Raw genomic sequence first — 11,025 nt, forward strand, 5'->3', positions numbered from 1 at the left:
ATCCACTAAGAAAATTTTGAAAATCATTACAAATGACAAACTATTGACTTTTCTTCAAAACAGAGTTTTGAAGAATAGTCGTAATCTATCAATATGATGATGAAAATCTATGAATCACAACTTTATAAGAGCCTCCCTCTGGCCTTGCTGGCTTTATTGGACATTGTTTGAAGACCTAATGACTAATCCCTAGACTTAATGACCGAAATGACTCTCGTCCACTAAAAGATCAAACATTGACTGTCATGGACTTTAATACACATTGATGAAAAGACCTGAGCCAGCAGGTACAAGACATGAGGGGAATGAATGATAAGGCCCTTCCGTCAGATAATGGCATGCCCCTAGCAGAATGCAGCTGAGTGAATGGAGCGAGACACCTAAAAATGAAATGCAGAAAGAGTTTTGATCTCTGACGGAGGACTGACAAGACCGACTCTAACATTATCTTCTCTTCCTTCTCCCCTATAATTACTTAGGATTTTAGGGATAGGTTATTGTACCGAGAGAGCCATGTGTTGTACATGGTGGGGTTTGGGTTCATTCATCATCAGGCATGATAAATACATAATTTCAATGACTTTTATGGGATTTGTAGAAGCATAGAATGAAATGATAAACAATAGTATAATTTCTTGTTGTCTCCTATCAATCATTCCTAAAATGTTTGATTAATGATTGGCCAAGATTAAGCATTTTTGGTTGTGTGGAAGGCATAATTCTACCATGGGAAAGACTACTACTTATGCTATCTTCTATTATCTGCTTTAAAGTATAAAGTAAATTTGTGTATTCTCCAGCAACACGAGCTCTATTATCTCAATTTTATGTATAAGTATGATATCAATGAGGACATATGTTAAGTTGTGAAAATATATTGTATTATAGTTAGTTTTAAGTTTATTTATCCATTAACACACGGTACATTAGTTAGATTTTTCATTTAAATTTATGTTTCCAAGGGTCTAAACTAGGTGCAATATATTTCAAAGGTTGTAAAATTATTTTAAATGTTTTTAAACTTTTCTTCTTTGATTTATGGCATTTTCATTATCATGTTTTGTGCCTTTTCATTTCTTATTTGGCTTTCCATATTACTGGTATTAAATAATTGAGGTCTGGGATCGAAGGTTATTTTTCTCAAAGTTTTTCCTCTTGAAGGGAAGCCTACCTAATAGATATATATTGAAAATAAATTTATTTTGTATGTTCACAAACAAGTTCGCCCTTTTTAGTTAATGCAAATGCAATCTTAGGATAACTCCACTGGACCAAGTCACATTACCCGACCAATAAGAACCATGTACATGCAATGATGAATTTGTAGCCAAAGCTCAAGGAGACTTGTATTAGCAATACCCAAGGATCTACCATCCATCTTGCTTCACACATATAAATCTCATGATAGTTTGATTTTTATCTCTGTTTTTCCATGCCCTTCATTCAAGCCCTTTGTTCAAGTGAGTGAATTTGTTGCAGGAATCTAATCTTTATCTCTACTCAATTATTTGGATTAGTGTGCATTTTATCACAATGAATTGGTATTCCCGGTGGATAGGTTCCCTTAGCCATCATAGGGTAAGTGTTTTAGTTTATAGTTGTACATCTATTTCTATGTCAATTTATTGGTCCTTGAAACTTTGATAAACTTGGGGTGAGCGGTTCTTTGGTGTTTTGGTATTGTTTCTTCACTATAATACGGTTGCTCACTTTGGGGAAATCAATGAAGAGTGTCATTATAGTAATATTTCTTCTTGTTTTCCATTTGTGAATCATGCTTCATACTTTTATTGTTAAATTACTTGGATTGCAGATATGTTTTTGCTTGTGAGACAAAGTTCTACAAGCAAACACCACTTTATTTCTTACTATCTTCCTAATGATCCGTGAAGGGTTTCAAGATGGGTAGGATTAAAATATCTCTCAAATAGTTAAAACCAAAAATATTTACCAATGATAATGTGCTTCTATCCTATAATTTCTTACGATTCCTGGTTTAGGTTTATTGCACCATTACAGAGTTCACTAATGAAAGTATTATCCTCTCTTCCTTCTCCCCTGTAATTATTTAGGATTTTAGGGTTAGGTTATTGTATCAAGAGAGCCATGTGTTATACATGGTGGGGGTTGAGTTCATTGAATCTAGTTCCATTGAATATGGAAATTAGCAGAGACTCATGTAAACCAAGTTCAATATCAATGACAAGTTGCATATGTTGAGGTCACACAAATTGATGTGCTCGATAAGGTGAGGGTGAAGGATTCATCAACACTCATTGTATTTATGGGTGGGTGGATTGAAAGTAGAACGCATTGAATACCAACACTAACACAAATATACCTAAACCCGAACACAAATTGAGGTGCTCTATTGGGTGATGTTAAATGATTTAAACACTTTTTGTTTGTATAGGTGAATTGAACGTACATTGTACTGAGTATGAATATTAACACAGATCCATTTAAACATGGTCTGATATGTATATTTGGGTTGTGAAGAATGTTCAATAATGTGTTTGATGCCCTCCTGCCTAATGTAGATAATTCACCACATATATGTCTTCAAACTAAGGGAAATATTACATTGGTCCATTTGATGCAGTGGCAAAGAATCATAAATATTAGCCCCATGAGGCACCCTTTCATGAAGAGCTTCCTAGGCTACCTATGCCCAATTTTTACTTCACACTCAATTATATTGTCTTTTAGGCTGCAAAGAAGAAAGAAAGATTAACTTGGTACATAAACCATCCAACACAAATATTTGGATTGTCTGCTTGGAGCTTGATGAATGTTTTAGGTACACTGTGTGTTTTCACTGCCATTTGCAAACATGAGGGGTTCCCTTTCAAGTACCTAGGGAACAATATTTTGTGGGAACATTTTATGGATGCATCTGATGCAGAATTGGTTGCAAAACATGAAATTTGGGCTACCACATATCCTTATCCAAAGAACGAGGCCTTTAATTATGCTAATGGAGTCGTGTATAAATGGAAACACCTCTGGAGATTACTCACAAGTAAATTTGATCTGGAACCATTACCATATGAGGGTGAAGGGTTCAGTCTAGCTAAGGAGATGAAAGGAAAAGGTCTAGTCTGGGATGAAATTGTCAATGAAAATAAGCTCTTGGATTGAGCACTTGGGAAGGAAGTTGCACATGCCTCTGTTTTGAGTAGATTGTTTGATTGTATTACATTTAACATTAATATTTATTTTTCATTCGAATTGGGCTATAGCTAGATCACATAACATATCACATCCTTTTTCATCTATACTCTTTCTCCATATGCTCTACCAACTTACGACGTTTCCTTTGCAACATCTGGTGCAAATGCTAGTTATTCTTACCTAATTTATGAGATCATGTTATTAGATGATATAAGTAATATTAATTAGGAACATGATATTAGTAATTATTGTTATTAATATTACTAGGGGACAAAGGGTTAAAGCTAAAGAAGGGAGGGGAAAAATTAATGGAATCTCAGCTAAAGGGGTGAATAAGGGGACAATTTAATAATTTTTTACCTGGGATAAGTATGAGAGGGTGATAGCGAAATTGAGAAGAAGAGAGAAAATGTGATAAAACATTCATGGGAGGAATTGGGTGGAGGGGAAGGGGGAGGAGAAGAGGGGTTGATGAAGAGTGGTAAGGATGATGAGAAAGGGGACAACATATTTATTCCTTGGTATTGCAGGAGAAAAGGGAAATCCAATTTCTACTAATTTCTAAGCCTCCATCCCTATTGAGGTTGTGAGGGTGTTTGATGATTTCAAGGGCTTCTCGAACTTTACCTTTAAAATGATGTATTTCATTGGAAATGACCTTATTGTCTTCCAGGCAGATGTGGTGGATGGTCTTACATGCATGCTCTACTAAAGCCGAGGATCAGGTTCTTTCATTTCTGATATCAGCACCATGCTATTGGCATGATCTTGAAGATCTACTTGTTTCCCCAATGTAGTATTCTCCACAAGAACAATTGATCATGTAAACACCTTTTTGTTGGAGTTGATCCGGGTTATCCTTAATAGATTTCATCCTTTGTTTAATAGTCGTCATGGTCTTGAATGACGTTCTGATATCTTTCTTTCTTAGAACTTTGTACAACTTGTCAGCGACTCCATGTATATATGGAAGGTATGTATTAGCAGTTAGAGGATTTTTAGATTTATCCTTTCTATTTCTGGATCTGGCTTTATGGATGGCTTTGACGATGTCTTTATTTGTATACCCTAGGTTTGTAAATACTTTTCTTAAGTATTCAATCTCGTCTTCTTTGTGAATCTCATTCGATATTCTGCAAGCTCTAGTAAAAAGGGTTTGAAGAACACCCATCTTTTGAGCTAGGTGGTGGTTCAAATCTTTATGAAGGTAATTGTCGGTAAAAGCCTTCTTTTTGAACACCTTATGCCTCAAAGATCCATCTTTGATTCTTATGAGAAGGATATCAAGGAATTGAATGCAATAATTCTCTTCGACCTCCATTGTAAACTTGATGTCATCATATATGCTATTGAGGTGGTTCAAGAAATTATTAAGTTCATCATCCCCATGAGGCCAATTGACATTGGTGTCATCCATGAACCTGATCCAAAACTTAGGTTTTAATGGGTAGGTGTCAAGAGCTTTCTTTTCTAAATGTTCCATGAGAGATTGGCTATGATAGGAGATAGCGGTGATCCCATAGCAACACCCAATGTTTTCTCAATATTTCACCTTAGAAGGTGAAGAAAGTAGAATGGAGGGAGATTTCAACTAGCTTTACAGTTTGGGGGTTTACTACTTCTTTAACCACTTGGACTGCTTCATCTAAGGGAATCTTGGTGAAGAGCTGGACAACATCAAAACTAATGATTTTGTCACCCGGATCCAGCTTAGCTTATTTTATGAATTCAACATAATGGCTAGAGTCTTTAATGAAAGAGTTGGTTTTACCAACTAGAGGGGCTAGGGTGCTAGCGACATACTTTACTAATTCGTATGTAGGAGCTCCTATAGTATTGATGATAGGTCTGAGGGGGACATCAACTTTATGAATTTTTGGGGCACCGTAAATTCGAGGAGTAATTTCATTGTTAGGTGTAAGGCGCTTTTTTAGTTTATCATATAAATTTGTCTCTTTGATGGCTTTTTTGACATGTCTAGTGATTTTAGAGATGGGGTTTTCTCAAGTTTTTTCTAGCTGCCACTGTTATATAGGTGGTCTTTCATTTTGTTTATGTATTCTTCACGATTCATCACCACTGTGGTGCCCCTTTTGTCAACCTTTAGAATGACAATGTCATTATTATTTCTTAGGTTTCTAAGGGCTTTAAGTTGCTCTTGGTTTAAATTTCTTTTAGGAGGTCTAACTTTCCTAAGGATGATGACGCATTCTTTGTCTGACAAGCTCCTTATCTTCATTGTTTAGGATTTTGATTCCATCTTCAAGACTGCAAATAATTTCTTCGTTGGGGATCTGCTTGGGGGCTAGGGAAAAATTGAGTCCTTTGTCAAGGACCTCAACTTCTTCCTTCTTTAATTCATAAGAGGAAATATTTATTACTTTTTTATTGTTAATAAAATTATTATTAGATTCCTTATTTATTTTGTTATCTAATTTATTTGTTTTATTGTCTAACTTGTTTTTTTGTTAAATCACATGTGTTATTAGTTAATTTATTTGTATTGCTATCTAGTTTATTATTTAATTCATTAGACCTATTATCTAATTTATTACTATCATTAAATTGATTAATTAATTCGATGGGTTCATTGTCTATTGTGTTATTCAATTTAATTGTCTTAATTCTCCTATTTAATTACTATTTAATCATTATATCCCTTGTCTAATTTATTACTATCATTAAATTTGTTATTAAATACATTGGTTTCAAGATCAGGCTTAAAGAGAATGGTGTTGATATCTGAAATGAAAGAACCCGACCTTCGGCTTTAGTAGAGCATGCAGGTAAGACCAACCACCATGTCTACCTTGAAGGCACTAGGGTCATTTCTAATGAAAGACATCATTTTAAACGTAAAGTTCGAGAAGCCCTCAAAATCATCAAACACCCTCACAACCTCAATAGGGGCGGAGGCTTAGAAATTAGCAGAAATTGGATTTCCCTTTTCTTCCGCAATATCAAAGAATAAATATGTTGTCCCCTTTCTCATCATCCTTACCACTCTTCATCAACCCCTCTTCTCCTCCCCCTGCTCCTCCACCCAATCCCTCCCATGAATGTTTTATCACATTTTCGCTCTTCTTCTCAATTTCACTATCACCGTCTCATACTTCTCCCGAGTAAGAATTTATTAACATGTCCCCTTATTCACCCCTTTGGCTAAGATTCCATTCATTTTCCCCCTCCCTTCTTTGGCTTTAACCCTTTGTCCCCTAGTAATATTAATAACAATAATTACTAATATCATATTCCTAATTAATATTACTTATATCTTCTAATAACATGATCTCATAAATTAGGTAAGAATAAAATTTATTAACAGAAACTAATACATTAATACATTAGTTTATTAAATCATATTTTTATTCTAACTAAAAAGTCATATACTTAAAATATGGTTTAATAAGATTTATATCAAAATATGGTATTAATAAGATTTACATTAAAATATTGGTATCAATCAAATCTATATTAAAATATAATAACATCAGCTAATACATTAGTTTATAGAAATCTAGATTCAAATAATGATTATGAGAAAGAAAAATTAATTTTATATTCATATATCTAAAAAGAACTATAACTAAATTAAAATATGACTAATTAATTAATTGTGAAAACAAAACATATATTTCTAATGGCATAGAATAAATTAAAATTAGGATTCCAATTAAAAATTAAAAATTAAATATTAAAAGTAAAATCCTTTGACTGGTCGGCTCCCCAACTCTAACTGCATTACATCTCATATTTATAACTTCCACCCTTTTTCTTCTTTGTAGATTCAGTCTTGAAAATAAGTCTTATTCTAGACTCGAAACGTTAACTTAAAAAGGAAGACTATAAATTTTGCAATCTCTCAATCCCAATTATTTTTTTTTCTAGAAAGAAAATCTTTATATTATATTGAGGAGATATACAGACAAAATGAAGATCTGAAAATGCCTTATGGCACAAAAAACAGCATGTAACAGCTTTCATGAACAGGAAACAGTTGCAGAAGCTATAGGCAGTATCTGAAAACCATCTCTGAAAAACATCTCTGAAAAACATCTGAAAGAAAGACTCCCATATGACATAACCTGTTAACATGAACCTATATCAGGAGTTGAAAAAGAACAGACCCCATGGAGGCGAATCAGCTGTTCGGGGAGAACAGAGCAGAGACGGATTGTAGGACAAAATCTGCAGAAAGTGTGGAGTCTTCAAAAATTATCCGATTTCGCCACCGCCAAAGAGATCAGATGGTGATGGGAAGAATGGGGCGGAGGGTTTTTTGACGCCCCCACCAGGCAAAAGCTGCATCCATGGAGATGAAACATAGGTGTTGAAAAGAGAAAAAATTTGCAAGGTCATACCAGATATGTTGGGCAACAGAGCACTTGAAGAAGAGATGAAAATTTGTTTCCTCGTCCATCTTGCAGAGAGCACATCTGCTGGGGCCATGCCAAGACCGCCGCCTCAAGGTGTCCCAGGTTAGGTTCTTGTTGAAAAGCACCAACCAGGAGAACAAAATAATCTTGAGGGGGCAACGAATCTTCCACCAGAAGACTGGAAAGCGCCGCGATGCAGGAGCATAAACAGAGATGAGATCTGCATATATATCTTTTACGATAGCATGTGGAGCAGAGAAAGGGAGAGACCATGTAAGATGATCAGCAACGTTGGAGCGCAGAAGACCACCCCGCAAGAGAGAGTTTGAGAGGTCAGACCAGAGGGGGATGAGGTCGATTGGGAGGTTGATATCATCAGCGTCCCGGAGCACAGGCTGGGGGCCATCCCATTCCTTTATGATTCGATCCCATGTATACAAGCCCGATCTTCGAAGGAAGAAAAGAAGAGGTGGGGGAAACTGCATAGTTCCCTTGAAACCAGCAAAGGAGTCTAGCCCAATGTAAATCTTGCTGCCTGTGTGGATATTCCATTTCAGATTGCTGAGGAAATATCGTTGGATCCTTCGAAAACTTGACCAGATAGCAGAGCCTCGTTTGATGCCAATGGAGTCGAATCTGAACCAGAAATCAATTCCCCTGCCTTTAAGGTATTTCTGCCTGACAATGTCACTCCAAAGGCTAGATCCATAAATACCCCTCCATAATGATTTGCAGATTAGTGCTGTGCCAAAAATTTCAATGTTCAGAATGCCCCATCCGTCATAGTTTTTCGGCAGAGAGAGAGAGTCGAGCTTGGATAGATGGATTTTATGGCGTTCAGCTTTCGCGCCCCAAATGAAGCAGGAAATAATTCTGTTTATTGAAAGTATAATGCATGGCGGGAGAAGGAAGAGATGTCCCCAGAAGACAGAGAGCTGAGTAAGGATAGATTTGACAAGGACCACCCTGCCTCCCAAGGAGAGGGTACGGAAGCTCCAATTGGCAAGCTTATTGTGGAAGCGATCAACGATCCAGCGCCAATCCTCCAACTTGTAGGAGCGACATTTCAATCTGAATCCAAGATACTTTATGCCCTCTGAAAGCGGCATATGTATAATTTCGAAGATCTGTGCAATCTGGGAGATAAGGAGGTCATCAGCACCATTATAATATAGAAATGACTTTGCTTTGTTCATGGCCAGTCCCGATGCCCTGTGAAATCGGTCCAGGATGGACTTGATGCATATCCAGGTAGCCATTGAGAGCATCGCAAAAATGAGAACGTCGTCCACGAAGAGGCTGTGGGACATCTTGATGTTCTTGCAGATTCTAATAGGAGTAAATTCTTTCAGGGCCACCGCGCGATTGATGTGGAAGCTCATGGCGTCGATTGCAAGAATAAAGAGGAGGGGGGACAAGGGGCAGCCTTGTCGAAGGCCCCTCTCAGCCTTGAAAAAATGTGAAGGCTGTCCATTCACCAGAATCGCATAGTTTACATTATCGATACATCCCATAATCCAGCGAATGACTGCAGGAGAAATCCCAATCTTGGCGAGAAGACATTGAAGGAATGCCCAGTTGATGACATCAAATGCCCGCTGAAGCTCGATTTTTAGGATGGCGGCATTGGTGTTATTTACAACAATGGAGTGGAGGCATTCTTGAGTGGAGGCTACGGCGTCATGGATGATGCGGCCTTTGAGGAAAGCATGTTGATTTGGAGAGAGATGGCGGGCCAGAGAATCCTTGATTCTAAGCGCAATGATCTTAGTGATGATCTTGAAGGAGATATTGCAGAGAGAGATAGGGCGAAAATCTGAGAAGGTATCGGGGTCATCTTTCTTCGGAATGAGGGCTATGAGAGTAGAGGAGGTATGGCTGTGGATTTGACCAGAATGTTTGGAGGCAAAGACCATACTCAGCAGATCATTTTTAAAGAGATCAAAGAAGTGAATAAGGAAACCGATAGTCCAGCCATCCGGGCCAGGGGCTTTGTCCCTTTTGAGTGTTTTCATGGCGCAGAAGAGCTCATCTTCGTCAACAGGACAGGAGATTTCTTCATTCATAGCATCGTCGAACATCACTGGCATAGGATCAATCGCCCATCGGATTTCATTGAAAGTGATATCGCTTGATCTGCTGTACTGTTTGCTAAAGAAATTTACCGCAAGTCGAGTGATATCTCCCTGCGAGGTAGCCTCATTTCCGAATTCATCCTTGATTTTCCAGATGAATTTCCTTTCTCTACGGGCGTTGGCGAATTTGTGAAAAAATTTTGTGTTTTTGTCTCCCAATTCGAGCCAAGTGGCTCGGCTCTTGAGTCGCCATTTTGCCTCTTCCTGTTTTAGAAGAACAGATCTACGCTTTTCGAGATCCCAGATGCGAGTCTTCCTTTCAAAAGAGCATGAGGAGAAATCTGTGGAGTCCATATAGGACTGAATTTCCAATTGGATCCTTTTAAGAGCCGCTCTGTCTTGTTGATGTCGATTAAATTGCCATTTTTTGACCAGGACTCTGAGTTGAGATAATTTTTCTCTGAAGGTGGAGAAGATGAAATTTGTTTGCTCTCGGGTCTTTATGTCTTTCCAAGCTGTCTGAATAAAGAGATTGAAGGCAGGGTCCAGGAGGAGGCTATTATCGAACTTGAAAGAGTAGCCCCTTTTGAAGATCTTGCCTGGCCACGTCAAAAGGATGGGGAAGTGATCGGATATCATGACATTCTCCACAGACAATTTTGGAAGACCAAATTTGTGTAAGAGGCTGAGGTGGATGAAGACCCTGTCCAGTCGTTTGGCGATGTAAGCCCTCCCTGTTCTGCCATTTGACCATGTCGGCCTGTTCCGAACTGGGCGAACGTCGGCCATATCCCTGTTTATCAATTCTGTGGAGATGAGATCCGCCAGGGAGCTATTTACCTTGCCCGTACCCCAAACCTCATTTGAGGATAAAACAGCATTTGTATCTCCCGCTATGATTAGACTGTTTAGATTGAAGAGGTCAGAGGCAAACAGCCTGTGCCAAAAGGAGATACGGGACTTGTACGGGGCGTATAAATTGAGAATGTTGATAGGTAAGTCTATTCCCCGGATAGAGACTGTGATGAGGATTCCAGCAAAGCAACTGTAGGCCTTCGCCTTGACCTTTGTCGGGTCCCAAAGAGAGATCATGCCTCCCGAGAGGCCAGTCGCATCTATAGCAGCCATATGCCAGGATGGCAGCATCTTGCGGAAATAAGACAGAGTTTCTTCCTTTCCATGCATCGTCTCCTGTAGAAGAATTATTGAAACCCTGGAATGGAAGAAGAAATCCTTTAGCGTGTTGAATTTAGGGTCCACGCCAAGACCGCGGATATTGAAAGATAAGATTGAGATCATTTTGGAGCGTTTGCAGCCTTGCTTGCTCTAAGGGGTTGTGGGGATGTATCATCAAGGACAGGGACTTCGACTAGGGAGAGATTTCGGATGCCTTCGTTTGA

Source organism: Pinus tabuliformis, chromosome 3_2 (assembly GCF_031772625.1).
Source record: "Pinus tabuliformis cultivar Carrire ecotype Pingquan chromosome 3_2, CPIR1, whole genome shotgun sequence".
NCBI classification, from domain to species: Eukaryota; Viridiplantae; Streptophyta; class Pinopsida; order Pinales; family Pinaceae; genus Pinus; species Pinus tabuliformis.